The following is a 14,950-nucleotide window of genomic DNA, read 5'->3' as shown; positions in this document are numbered from 1 at the left end:
GTTGTGATGTTACAGGAGTGTCATCTGAAGAATTCTGAGAAGGTTACTGAAAAAATTAATATATTTTGGCGATGTTTACGTTATCGCTCTCTTTGGCTAGAATCAATGCTGGGGTAATGTTTGCACATGTGCTATGCTAATATAACGATTTATTGTGTTTTTGCTGTAAGACACTTAGAAAATCTGAAATATTGTCTGTATTCACAGGATCTGTGTCTTTCGATTAGTGTATGCTGTGTATTTTTACGAAATGTTTGATGATTAGTAGTTAGGTAAACACGTTGCTCATTGTAATTATTCTAGTCCATTTGTGACGGTGGGTGCAATTGTAAACTATGACATCTACCTGAAATATGCACATTTTTCTAACAAAACCTATCCTATACCATAAATATGTTATCAGACTGTCATCTGAGGAGGTTTTTTCTTGGTTGGTGGCTATCAATATCTTAGTTTAGCCGAATTGGTGATAGCTACTGGTGTTGGTGGACAAAGAAAAAATGGTGGATTATGCTAATGTTTTTAGCTAATAGATTTACATCTTTACATATTGTGTCTTCCCTGTAAAACATTTTAAAAATCGGACATGTTGGCTGGATTCACAAGATCTGTGTCTTTCATTAGCTGTATTGGACTTTAATGTGTGAAAGTTAAATATTTTAAAAATATATATTTTTTGAATTTCGCGGCTCTGCCTTTTCAGTGGGGGTGGGGGGGGGGGGGGGTGTGCCGCTAGCGGCACCCCGGGGCTATACAGGTTAAGTACACCATACATGACCAAAAGTATGTGGACACCTGCTCGTTGAACATCTCATTCCAAACTCATGGGCCTTAATATGGAGTTGGTCTACCGTTTGCTGCTAGAAAAGCCTCCACTCTTCTGGCAAGGCTTGTGTTGGGCGATTGATGTTGGGCGATTAGGCCTGGCTCACAGTCGGCGTTTCAATTCATCCCAAAGGTGTTTCGATGGAGTTGAGATCCACATACTTTTGTATGTATAGTGTAGCTAGCTAAGTTAGCAAACATAAATATTATTTGATTTCCCCCCACTGTACCATTGCAAATTGTTAGCCAGCAATATACAATATGGGTTTATAAACTAAAGTTAGCTAGCTAGGTGGCTTGCAGAAAAATATCTTACTAAGCCACCGTATTTGTCATCTGCCCTCTTGGTGCTGTCATTAGCTGTAGCTGAGCTTCTAGCTAAATCAAACTCTTTGTTTTGAATCCTCTTTGCTATATCCCGGTCTAAACATGTATGGTTAAATGTCACCATGTAGCTAATAGATGCTTCAACGTCAAATTCGTGTTGATAAGAGGAATTACTTGAAGCCATTGCATCTGGTCAGTTCCTTCAGTTTTCCCAAAGGATTGTTTGTTAGTGTCCGCCTCCTTTGAAAAAAGCTTGCCTTGGGGAAGGGATGGGGCCAGAGCACAGAGAACCAGATAACACAAGCTGTAGTCTGTCAAAGACTGAAAAAAATGTGTCTGCTTGTATATTTACTAAAGAATTTGTCATTTGGAACAACGCAGAAAGACGGCCAATGGCTCTATCGAACCAGGACAACCATATATACACCCACAAAAATATATAGTGCGATCAGTATAACATACAGCCTTCATTCACGGAATGCCACAAAGCAGGCCCCCATCAATACACCGGAAGCCGTCATAGGGTTTATCATTCAGCGCGCAAAGCCCTGACCTGCCTTCATCCAGAGCAATTATGTGTGAAACACATCTCAATGTCCTAGATATGCCTCAGACATGATGAAAACAAGCCCAGAATCCCCCACTGTGAAATTCCCCTTGAAGAGCTCCTTGCTACTTCTCTCTCTTTTTCTCTGTCTCTTTTTCTCTTTCTTTCTCTTAGAATAAAGTCTCTGTGTCTGTGCTTTTCCCTCTTTTTCTTCTTCGTAGAGGCCTATAGTAGCGACAGTATGTGTCTGCATTGTCTTGCATTTTTGCATGCAAATGTTTTCACCACGACCTGTAGGTCCAGGTAGCGTGCTCGACTCTATTCTATACTGAGTATTGCAAACCTAGACGGTCTTTCCTGAGACATTGTGCATTATATATCCATTGCGCTGCACACAATTTAAATGATCCATGCCAATATAAGGGTCTGTTGATATTGCAACCACACAACTCAAACGCCGGTTCACCAGTACGAACGAAATCCCAAACCGCTTTTTTTGTTCAAGCTCAGACGAACTGTTGTCCACTAAAGATGATCATCTGTTTGCATCTGCCAATATATTGGCTGTCCAGTATCCAGACAACCTGAACCCAGAGCTTCCTATACAGTTAATCTCTTTCCGTAACGTGTTGAGGCCGGCAATTAAGGAGAATGAGAGGCTCAATTAAAGATGTTGCAGAACTGCTGTATTTGAAGCATCACTCCCTTCTGCCCAGTTTCCCAGATGTTGCTATGGCAATCAAGCTGTTTTTACCATCTCTGTAACTCGCTTCTGCGGAGAGATCGTTTTCTAAACTAAAACTCATAAAGAACTCCCTAAGAAGCATGGCCCTTGGTCTGATATGTGCTTTTGAACACCTGAGAAAGCTCCACTCATTGCATTGGAGCAGCGTAGCCTTGACCGCGGTGTTTGTTCACCAATATCTACTTACTTTCAATCAGTTTAAAATGTTCTTAGCTTCCTGGTACGTATGGACATTTTTGGAGGGTACTGTCAAAATAATTTATGAATAAAAAAATATATATAGGCCCCAATGTTAGGCACATGGGCCCCCAAAGCTCGTGGGCCCCCCAGCCTTGCAGGGGCTGCGGGGGTGTCCGGTACGCCAGTGACACAAACCCAGTGATGAACTTTTCAATCTCGGATCCCCGTAATACGCTTTAGAACGAGTGGGGCAAGCTGCAGACTCAGCTGCAGCGGGTCGTCAAAAGGATTCAAAGAGAGCAATCCCATTTAACCTTAACTCCCCAAAGCCAGTGTTCTAGAGATTCAGTTTCAAATAGCTTCCTTCCTCACCAACTGTTACAATCAAAGTAGCCACAGCTCAGAGACAAGACACACTGAAGCTCTCATCCATCTCCACCATGGGAGAGAGAGAGAGAGAGAGAGAGGGGGGGGGGGGGGGGGGTGGAAAGAGAAGTGAAAGAGAGGGAAGAGAGAGCGAGAAAGAAAGATTGAAGCGAAAGAGAGAGGAGAAAGAGGGAAGAAAAATAGAGGAGGAAGAGAGAAAGAAAGAAAAAGGGAAGAGAAAGAAAGAGTGAAATACTGCTAATTACTAGTAAAAAATGACTCCTGCTTTTGTTCATAGGAGCATTTGACACAAAGGATGTGCCGCGTGGCTGTTTTAATTTGTAACGGGTGTGCCGGAATGGATTAATCTTCATATCTGGAGTGCTCCGACAGCATTGTAGGTGTGCATCATTTCTCCGGTGTGTTCCTCACTACCCTCAATCATGTAGACATTAATTATCCCTAGTCTGATGAATATACCCCTCACCACTCTTAAATAAAGAAGACACTGTAGTCATGAATAAAAGCCAGGTTCCTAGGTGACATAGTACACACTGGTACACGGTCTGCGCTCCTCAGAGATGTGTAATTTAGCACAGGGTAGGATGATGACAGACAGAGTAGCACCAGTCTTTTCTGTGGTCCTTATTAATTCTATTGTGTTGTATTGACAACATTATTAATGACACTTAAGAAGCTCCTGGTGATTTGCGTTTGGCGGTGCCAAGAGCTAATAGCGAATCAGGAAGTTCTGTCTGGTGTGTGTGTATATATATATATGTAACAGAGAGAGATATTATAATAATTTTATAAAGATGGTGAGTGTGACATGTATGTGTGTGTGTGTAGGTCCATGTCTGTTTGTGTGTGTGTTCCACCCACCCACGGGTGCTAAATTAACCCCAGGACCTGTCTCCATTAGGGGGGTTGATATGCGCCTGACAGCAAGGGACCAGCTAGCTAATTAGAGTGACATTCATCTGGCGGGTTGTCACCCCGGACAATTCAACGCTATGTACCCAACTGTAGTTGACAGCAAACAATGCCCTGCTGCCTCAATTATTATAACATAAAGTTGCCATGGGTACCGCATTTAAGTAAAATAGGCATCTCTCAGTGTCCAGATACTGGCTGAAGCACACAGGAACAGTGACTGGAGGTGGATCTATTGAGGCAAAATAGAGCCACTCTTTATGTGCCCGGTGTCGTGTCTTTGGCATCATTAAAGGTGAAGACTGTTATTTTATCAAATCAATTCTCTGTAATTATTATTACGTGATTAAACTACTATTTACGTGATTAAACTACTACTATACTATTTGCTAGCATTACATTACCGGAGCGCATGGTACATAAAAACAGATACACCTGTGGCCTACCCACACTGGTTTAGCGCAGTAGGCGAACAGATAACTTTGGCTCGGTCACCGAACAGATATATCCTCTAATTGCTAACCTTACTGGCTCTATGCCCTTGCTCTAGAAATTAATATTGACTGACAGAAATCGTACCATTTGGCCTAACGGACTAAATCTGTAATTTGCAACTCATTGCTCTGGCGCTATCGACACACGACCGGAGGCGCTTCCAAATAGCGTGTTCAAATGGAAACACACAAACAATATCTTTCTCTATTCGCATACAACAGTCTGTTTGCACAATTCTGTTTGCACAATTGATATATACATAATTCAACAGCAAAGTCTCGTTCTATCTTAGATTCCACGCACGGGGTGTCATCTTATGTCATGTCTTTGGCATCATTAAAGGTGAATACTGATATTTTATCAAATCAATTCTCTGTAGTTATTATTACATGATTAAACTAATCGTGTAAATTTAATTAACTAGGAAGTCGGGGAACCACGGAAAATCTTCAGATTACAAAGTTATAATTTTCCGAATATAACTCTTCAGATATTTTAATATCTGATCAATTATTCTTCTATTAATTAATTATTCTTTACCCCACGTCAGTCTCATCTGAACGTTGTGAATTGTTGGTTATCTGCACGAACCCAGCCTTTACTGTAAATCATCTATACACCAATTGGCTTAATCATTTATTTACTAACTAACTAAATAATCACAGAAATGCATAAACAAACAACACAGTAGATATGGTTACAAGGAAATTATAGGGGATGTTCCCAAGTGGGCTAAGCCGATATGATGGCTTGGTGGACAAAGGGAAGTGGGTGTGGACTGAAGAGGGTGGGAATGTCACGTTCCTGACCTTATTTGCCTTTGTTTTACTTTGTTTAGTTGGTCAGGACGTGAGCTGGGTGGGTAGTCTATGTTATGTGTCTCTATGTTGGGTTGAATGTGTTGCCTGATATGGTTCTCAATTAGAGGCAGGTGTTTGACTTTTCCTCTGATTGAGAACCATATTAAGGTAGGCTGTTCTCACTGTTTGTTTGTGGGTGGTTGTTCCTGTGTCTGTGTCTGTTTGCACCACACGGGACTGTTTCGTTTGTTCGTTTTTTAGGTAGTCTGTTCCTGTTTCATGCGTTCTTCGTGTTTATGTAAGTTCTTGTTCAGGTCAGTCTACGTCGTTTGTTATTTTGTAATCAATTCAAGTGTTCTTCGTGTTTCGTCTTTCATTTAATAAATTCATTATGTCTACATTCAACGCTGCATTTTGGTCCGACCCTCCTCATCCGAGGAGGAGGCATTAGACATTGATTACAGAATCACCCACCAACAAAGGACCAAGCGGCGTGGGAGTAAGCAACAGCGATCGCAGGATTCATGGACATGGGAGGAAATATTGGACGGAAAAGGTCCATGGGCACAGTCAGGAGAATATCGCCACCCTCGTGAAGAGCTGGAGGCAGCTAAAGCCGAGAGGCGGTGGTATGAGGAGGCAGCACGGAAGCGAGGCTGGAAACCTGTGAGTCAAGCCCAAAGATTTCTTGGGGGGGGACTACAAGGGAGTGTGGCGAAGTGAGGTAGGAGACCTGCGCCAACTCCCCGTGCTTACCCAGGAGAGCGAGAGTACGGGCAGACACCGTGTTATGCGGTAGAGCGCACGGTGTCTCCTGTACGTGTGCATAGCCCGGTGCGGGTTATTCCACCTCCCCGCACTGGCAGGGCTAGATTGAGTATTGAGCCGGATGTCATGAAGCCGGCCCAACGCATCTGGCCACCAGTGCGTCTCCTCGGGCCGGCATACATGGCACCAGCCTTACGCATGGTGTCCCCGGTTCGCATACACAGCCCAGTGCGGGTTATTCCACCTCCCCGCACTGGTCGGGCGACGGGGAGCATACAACCAGGTAAGGTTGGGCAGGCTCAGTGCTCAAGGGAGCCAGTACGCCTGCATGGTCCGGTATATCCGGCGCCACGTTCCCGCTCCAGCCCAGTTCCACCAGTGCCGGCACCACGCACCAAGCCTCCTGTGCGTCTCCAGAGCCCTGTTCCTCCTCCACGCACTAGCCCTATGGTGCGTGTCTCCTGCCCATTACCACCAGTGCCTACACCACGCACCAAGCCTCCTGTGCGTCTCCAGAGTCCTGTGCGTCCTGTTGCTGCTCCCCGCACTAGCCCTGAGATGCGTGTCCCCAGCCCGGTACCACCAGTTCCGGCACCAGGCCTATAGTGCGCTTTGAGAAACCAGTGTGCCCTGTTCCTGCTCCCCGCACTAGCCTTGAGGTGCGTGTCTCCAGTCCGGTACCACCAGTTCCGGCACCACGCACCAGGCCTACTGTGCGCCTCAGCAGGTCAGAGTCGGCCGTCTGCCCAACGCCGCCTGCACTGCTCGTCTGCCCAGCACCGTCGGTACTGCCTGCCTGCCCAACGTCGCCTGCACTGCTCGTCTGCCCAACGTCGCCTGCACTGCTCGTCTGCCCAGTGCCGTCTGAGCCATCCGTCTGCCCAGCGCCATCTGAGCCATCCGTCTGCCACGAGCCTTCAGAGCCGCCCGTCTATCCCGAGCCATTAGAGCCGTCCGTCAGTCAGGAGCCGCTAGAGCCGTCCGTCAGTCAGGAGCTGCCAGAGCCGCCCGCCAGTCAGGAGCTGCCAGAGCCGCCCGCCAGTCAGGAGCTGCCAGAGCCGCCCGCCAGTCAGGAGCTGCCAGAGCCGCCAGCCAGTCAGGAGCTGCCAGAGCCGTCTTCGTCTTTCATTTAATAAATTCATTATGTCTACATTCAACGCTGCATTTTGGTCCGACCCTTACTCCTCCTCCTCATCCGAGGAGGAGGCATTAGACATTGATTACAGGGAAAGACAAAAGGAGTCACTACACAGTTGATAATTATATTCATTGAAATGCTAATCCTTTGCACATGAACACTCACTAATTTGGGAATAATTGCAATCAATATATATTTACGCCCAGTGTGTTGTCGTGATCTCTGTTGGAATCGTCCGTCTGTCTGTTGGAGAGTTTGTCCGAGCGTCTCTCTCTCCTCAGGGAAGCAGATCAGTCTTTCGTGGTTAGAATGGATACTTCAGAGTACCATTCAGAAATGTTCTCATAGAATAGATGTTTCTGCGGTTGTCCGTCTTCGCATCCCAGGTTGACATAATTTCTAGCTGCAGACTCGTAATTAGTATCTAAGATTTGCTCTTATTCTGTAGGGATCGATAGTCTCAGAGTTGAACCATTTCCAGCCATGTAGCCAATGCTCCACGTGGTATGGTTAGGAATTCAATAACTATACGCAATCACAGCTCATGCTGTGGGTTTGCTTAGTCTTGGTACTCAAACCTGTGCCACCTCAGCTTACACCGAGGTATGCGTGGTCTTAAGAGGATTTCCTCAGGAGGGGTTTTTATTCGTAACAATAGAAAAAGCGGTTCAATGGTGCCAGATCATGTCTGTGCTCAAGGAGGTGGGCCAATGACTTAGTTCATCTTTAAAGGGAATACAATTCTTTCACATTTTTTATTTTATTTATTTTACCGTTATTTTACCAGGTAAGTTGACTGAGAACACGTTCTCATTTGCAGCAACGACCTGGGGAATAGTTACAGGGGAGAGGAGGGGGATGAATGAGCCAATTGTAAACTGGGGATTATTAGGTGACCATGATGGTTTGAGGGTCAGATTGGGAATTTAGCCAGGACACCGGGGTTAACACCCCTACTCTTACGATAAGTGCCATGGGATCTTTAATGACCTCAGAGAGTCAGGACACCCGTTTAACGTCCCATCCGAAAGACGGCACCCTACACAGGGCAGTGTCCCCAATCACTGCCCTGGGGCATTGGGATATTTTTTAGACCAGAGGAAAGAGTGCCTCCTACTGGCCCTCCAACACCACTTCCAGCAGCATCTGGTCTCCCATCCAGGGACTGACCAGGACCAACCCTGCTTAGCTTCAGAAGCAAGCCAGCAGTGGTAGGCAGGGTGGTATGCTGCTGGCAATTAAAGATTAACATCACATTGCATCATTTCACAAATAGTTTCATCTTTACTCATTCATTTTAGACAAGAATTAGATGCAAACACCATAAGTGAGAAATGTACACATTCAGAGATATAGTTTATGTGTGTTTCCTGTCCTTCGTGAGGTCACCAAATGAAACACCCTCAACAAAACACCCAACATAACTGTTCCTTAAGTGTACACGGACCTTCCCACATTCTCACAAGTGGACATATAGTTTCATTTTCCCATTTTGGGGATTTAGGATTTCGGCCACGTGAAATCCTTTGTTCACTCTGTGGTCTCTCTCATCGGCATGAAAATGGGAAGAAAGTCTCCGCCAGGAATTTACAACCTGAGATAACAGAACCTGGGTGTAGGAGAGAGTGAGAGAGGGAGAAGCCACGATCTAGACCCAGAAAGGGCCACGTCATGACACTGGACTAAATGTGAAAAATGTAATCCCATTCCAATCTGCTGTCAGCCAACACTATGGTAACCATACTAGCTAGCGGTGTTGCTAATTGTACAACCTCAGACCACATATCTGAGGTCCTTGTCAGAAATGAGAAGGTATCTGATGTTGTGCCAGTCCTCTATAATAGTTGACATCTTCCCATGATGGAACAGAATTCCAGATGTACAGACGTGTGTGAGCATGAGTATGCGTGAGCATGTGTTTGTGTTTGTGTGAGCGTGTTACATTAGGAAAGTTGGGGCAACAGCATTACCGCATTTGAACTGGCTTCCACTGAGCCTACCTACTAATCCATATTCCCATCTGTTCCGAGGTGAGACATCCGAGGTGAGATATCTCCTCCAGGTTCCTGGGAAGCCTCCAATGAGTCGTGTTACCCCACCAACGTGCCACGCAGTGCAGGTCCCAAAACCCAGTGATGATCCCTGGCTCATCCCACCAACTGTGGAGGCATCAACCAACCCGACCAGCTCCCACAAGGGCCCATGCTTCTCCATGTCGCCGGGGGAAGAGATAGAGAGATATAGTGTGTTTGTATGTGTTGGTATTGTGTTTTTTAATAGGCGCCTTGGGAGGTGAGCAGCCTGTGACAGGAGGAGGCATTTGACTCGGAAACAGCTGTTCAAGTCACCCAGACGTAGAGCGTGAAACGTGCAGCGGTACCGATGGCATGTCTAGTCCTGCAAAATGCCTCCATCCTAAAAATAGACGCTTTAATGGCATGCAAAAAAACTCTGGTGGGCGCATAATGCCTTCAAAACGGCTGATTGCTGAGTGGGGAAATTCTAGTGCACTTATTATCGTTCGGAGATTGGTTGGAAATTGTCGATGACAAATAGTGAGAGGGTGTTTCGAATTGGGCCAAATGCACTAATGATTTTTGTATACCTGTGGTAAAAGAAGCACTGTTTCCCTGGGACAATTTTGGGGTATTTAAATGCTTTAAAGTGATTTTTTTTTTATTTTGTGAATGAGGCCCTTTATCTAATTCCCCAGATAAACTTGTGGATACCAGTATGAAGGAAGTTAGAGGTAGTTTTGCGAGCCAATGCTAACTACCGTTAGCGCAATGACTGGATGTCTATGGGTATCTGCTGGCATGCTAGATCACATGTAACTCTCTTAATTACAACAGTAAGCATCCATCATGATTCACTGCTTAATTTTAATTGTTTCCATTTGAAATCATCTTAAAGGCCTTCTCCAGTTGCCTTGCCAAGTGACGATGATGTAATCTGCTAAGGGCGGTCTGAGTATGGAGCACTACTGATTGGAATCAACTGATGAGCGGTTAGACATGCACACAGTGAGTAGATGACCAGATGAATACCAAACACATCTTCCTTTGTGTCCTCTCTCTAGTCTAGAAATGAGCGACTTCATTACTGGGGGCTTTGCTAGTGCTGGCTGTTTTGAACTGGCCGGGTCAGAATAAAAATTGCATTTGCCAAAGGCAGAGGACCGGGTCACTGGGGACCAAGTGCCCCAGATATAAAGAGCCCAGCTTATCTCTCTCTCTGAATCAGCCCCAGTCCACAGCCTCGAAGGCTCAAGCTTGCAGCCGGCCAAAACAAACTGCATGTTCTTATGGGAGCTCAATCTCAGCAAACTGGGGGAGATTTTCTCAGAGCAGTCATTCAGACTGGGGGAGACTTTCTCAGAGCAGTCATTCAGACTGGGGAGACGTTCTCAGAGCAGTCAATCAGACTGGGGAGACGTGCTCAGAGCAGTCAACGTTCTCAGAGCAGAGATGTAGGTCTCGTCCCAAATTACACCCTATTCACTGTATATTGCACTACTTTTGACCAGGGCCCATAAGGATCTGGCCAAAAGTAGTGCACTATGTAGGGAATAAGGTGCGATTTGGGATGAGACCTACATCTCCACACATCTCTATCACTGTTGCTCATATTGCTAAATGAGATCCCTTTCATGCCTGGTATGACCATGTAGCTGTCCTTGATCAATGCATCAGTAACGCTGGGTGTCAAAAGGCATGAAACCCGTTACAGATCAAAAAAGGAATGTTGTTATTAGATTGGGCACCCCAATGGGAATATTTATGCTGTTCATCTATTGCCATATGTGTGTGTTTAAAATGCCCCTATTTAGTAGGTTTTTTAATATAAGCTTGAAATAGGCTTATAGACTAGAGCACGGACCAATAGAAGATCTTAGATGACTCATTTGTGGGGAGCCCTATAACTGCAGGGTTCATACTCTAAATGTACTCTAAATATAATTCCAGTGATTTAGCAATGATAGCTGCTAAGAGGTTTTCAGTAAAGTACACAGGATAAAATATGGATTTATTTATGATTCAGGGGGGATTTATTGCCACAACTGATGTTCCCCTGTTGGGGACCTGACATATTGAATTGACATGATGAGAAGTACTAACAATATATTAGTTTGTCATTGCTTTTTGCAGGCTTCAATTGTTCCAGCATGTTTCTAGAATTAATTGAAAATGTCCTTCCTTCTCTAGCAAATCACCTTCACTACTCATGTGGATGTTGGTGCCTCTTCATTACATCTGGGCTGTTTTTTCAAAAGTTTCTGAATCTCAGGTCACAGGGTTTGGAACATGGCGTCCTTGGCCACAGCAAAAACACAAAATTGGTCTTTTAGCTTTTTGAGCTTCTTTATTAGGTTATGCTGATTATTTATTGCTCATATTTGTCTATATGAGCTATGTCAACCCAACATGTCAAGGTGAAGTCTCTATTCTCCCTAAATGTCAAGGTCAAGCCTCTATTTGCCTCAACCAAAACACATTTTTGTCACATTGTTTTGAATTGAATCCTTAGCCCTATTTGATATAGGCTTCAGTTACAGCCTGGCAAATATTAGCAGGAAAGTGTGAGCATATTCTCTAATAATGAAGTCAAATGAGACCTTGAGAAGTATCATAACACGACCCTGCTTTTATTAAATGGTCCAGAAAGCCTGCAAGGCAATTACTTGTTACATACATACTACATGCTACTGTGTAATTACAGAATGACTAAAATGTCAAAGTTTTGCAAATAAACTCAAAGAGAAAGATACCTCTAATCTTAAGCAATAATGCTACAGTGTTGTGAGGTAAAACACAGTTTGTTCTTTGGACACAAAGATTTGCAATATGTAATTAAACCAATTGCAAACAGCGATCACTGTTGCTGTATAACCAACAATTTAACAGTGATGAGGTTCTAACAGACAAAATGTTGTTATTTGCTCTTGTTTTTATCAAAGGGCGCAACTTTGATTTTACAAGTGGGGGGACATATATCTTTTTTATTATGATTTTCTTTTTGGTCAGATAAACACCCCAAACAGCCTACTCAACCGCACGGAGGCGTCCGCATGGTCCTAAAGCACAACATTGCCTCATTTTGTATCACATTGCAATGATAAAACTGGGGGGGACTTGCAATTTCAGAATGTGGGGGGGACTTGTTGCGCCCCTGATAAAAAAATAGCATAAAATAACTTTGATGATCTTTTTTTAAATGCGGACCCTGTAACCAACAATTTATCATTTGACATTGCACATGTGAATACTCACTCACAAATCTCCTGAATATATATACTTGCCAATCAGGCCCAGGCTCTCAAAAAAGTTTAGAGAAAAATAATGGATACAGGCTCCTGGGACTATTCTTTTTTAAATTTCTCTTCTCACCGTTTTCCCCAAAGATGTATTAGACACAGTTTAACTAACAGGAGTCCTGAGCAACTCCTCTTCGCTGAATTATAGAGATCCTTTCCCATTAAACAATTGAATCAATATAACATTTCAAGGACTCCCTTCAATGTTAAGATTATCACTTCAAACACAAGCTGTTGACACACTGGAAAGCATTAACTCCTTAATGAATTAATCATGACATTCATCAGTGTACTTGGTCAGAACGAGATGTTTTGTTGTGACACCCGGTACTCTACCCTGCACCTTAGATACTGCTGCCATTGAACACTGGTTACTTTAATAATGTTTACATACTGTTTTACCCACTTCATTTGTAAATACTATGTTCTCGTCAAGGCTTATCCTATATACTGCACCTTCAAAAAATATTCACACCCCTTGGATTTTTTAACATTTATTGTGTTACAAAGTGGGATTAAAATGGATTTGTCCTTTTTTTGTCAACAATCTACTGAAAAATGATTTGTACTGTCAAAGTGGAAGAAGATTCATTTTTTTTTTTAAATCGGAAATAAAATATAGTCTATAAAAAGTTTGTAAAAGTACTCAGCCCCTTTGTTTAGGCAAACCTAAATGAGTTCAGGAGTAAAATTTGGCTTAACAAATCACATAATAAGTTACATGGACTCACCCTGTGTGAAATAATAAGGGTTGACATGATTTTTGAATGACTAACCCTTCCTCTGTCCCCCATGCATACAAAGTCTGTAAGGTGCCTCAGTCAAGTATTGAATTTCAAGCACAGATTCAACTACAAAGACCAGGGAGCCTCATAACGAAGGGCAGTGTTTGGTATATGGGTAACAATAACACATCAGACATTGATTATCTCTTTAAGCATGGTAAAATTAATAATTATGCTGTGGATTATGTATTAAACTACCCAGACACCTCAAAGATACAGTTGTCCTTCTGAACTAAGCTGCTCAGTGATGTTACCATGAAGCAAATAGCAACAGAGTTCAATGAACTGAGGGTGGATCAACATTGTAATGACTCCACAATAATGAACTAAATGAAAGAGTGAAAAGAAGAACACATATATACAAAATGCAAATATTACAAAGCATGCATCTTGTATGCAACAAGGCACTAAAGTAATACTGAAAATAACATGGCAGGAATACACTTTTTGGCAAAGCATTATGTTTGGGGCAAATCCAATACAACACATCACTGAGTAACTGCCTCCTTATTTTCAAGCATGGTGGTGGCTGCATCCTGGTATGGATACGCTTGACATCAGCAAAGACTGGAGAGTTTTTCAAGATAAAAAGAAATAGGATAGGGCGAAGCACGGGTAAAATCCTAGAGCAAAACCTGCTTCAGTCTGCTTTCCACCAGAAACTGGCAGAGGAATTCACCTTTCAGCAGGACAATAACCTACAACACAAAGCCAAATCTACACAGGAGTTTCTTACCAAGAAGAGAGTTGAATGTTCCTGAGTGGCTAAGTTACAGTTGTGACTTAAATCTGCTTGAAATACTATGGCAAGACTAGAAAAACGCTGTCTGACATGATCCCCGACATCTTGACAGACCTTGAAGAATTTTAAAACATAATAATAGGCAACTATAGCACAATACAGGTATGTAACACTCTTAGAGACTCATCCAAGAAGACACAGCTGTAATTACTGCCAAAGGTGTTTCTAACATGTATTGACTCAGGGAGCTGAATACTTATGCACAATTTTTTTTAGCTAAAAAAAGATTTAGATTTTTTCTTCCACTTTCACATTATAAATACTTTTTCAGTAGATTGTTGACAAAAATGACAATTAAATCAATTTATTCCCACTTTGGGAATCCAAGGGGTCTGAATACGTTTCCAAGTCCCTAACTACTGCCGTACACACCTTTTCTATTTATACACTGTCCATACTGTCTTTACACACCATTATATATATAACTACTGCTGAACACACCTGTTCTATTTATATACTGTCCACACTGTCTTTACACACCATTATATATAACTACTGCTGAACACACCTGTTCTATTTATATACTGTCCATGCTGTCTTTACACACCATTATATATAACTACTGCTGTATACTCCTGCTCTATTTATATACAGTCCATACTGTCTTTACACACCATTGTATATAACTACTGCTGTATACACCTCTTTTATTTATATACTGTCCACACTGTCTTTCCACACCATTATATATAACTACTGCTGTATACACCTGCTCTATTTATATACTGTCCATGCTGTCTTTACACACCATTATATATAACTACTGCTGTATACACCTCTTCTATTTATATACTGTCCACACTGTATTTACACACCATTATATATAACTACTGCTGTACATATGTTTTATTCATATACTGTCTATACTGCCTTTACACCCCATTATATATAACTACTGCTGTACACACCTGTTCTTTTTATATAA

This window comes from Salvelinus fontinalis, chromosome 6, assembly GCF_029448725.1.
Source record: "Salvelinus fontinalis isolate EN_2023a chromosome 6, ASM2944872v1, whole genome shotgun sequence".
NCBI lineage: Eukaryota > Metazoa > Chordata > Actinopteri > Salmoniformes > Salmonidae > Salvelinus > Salvelinus fontinalis.
This window is presented reverse-complemented; position numbering follows the sequence as displayed.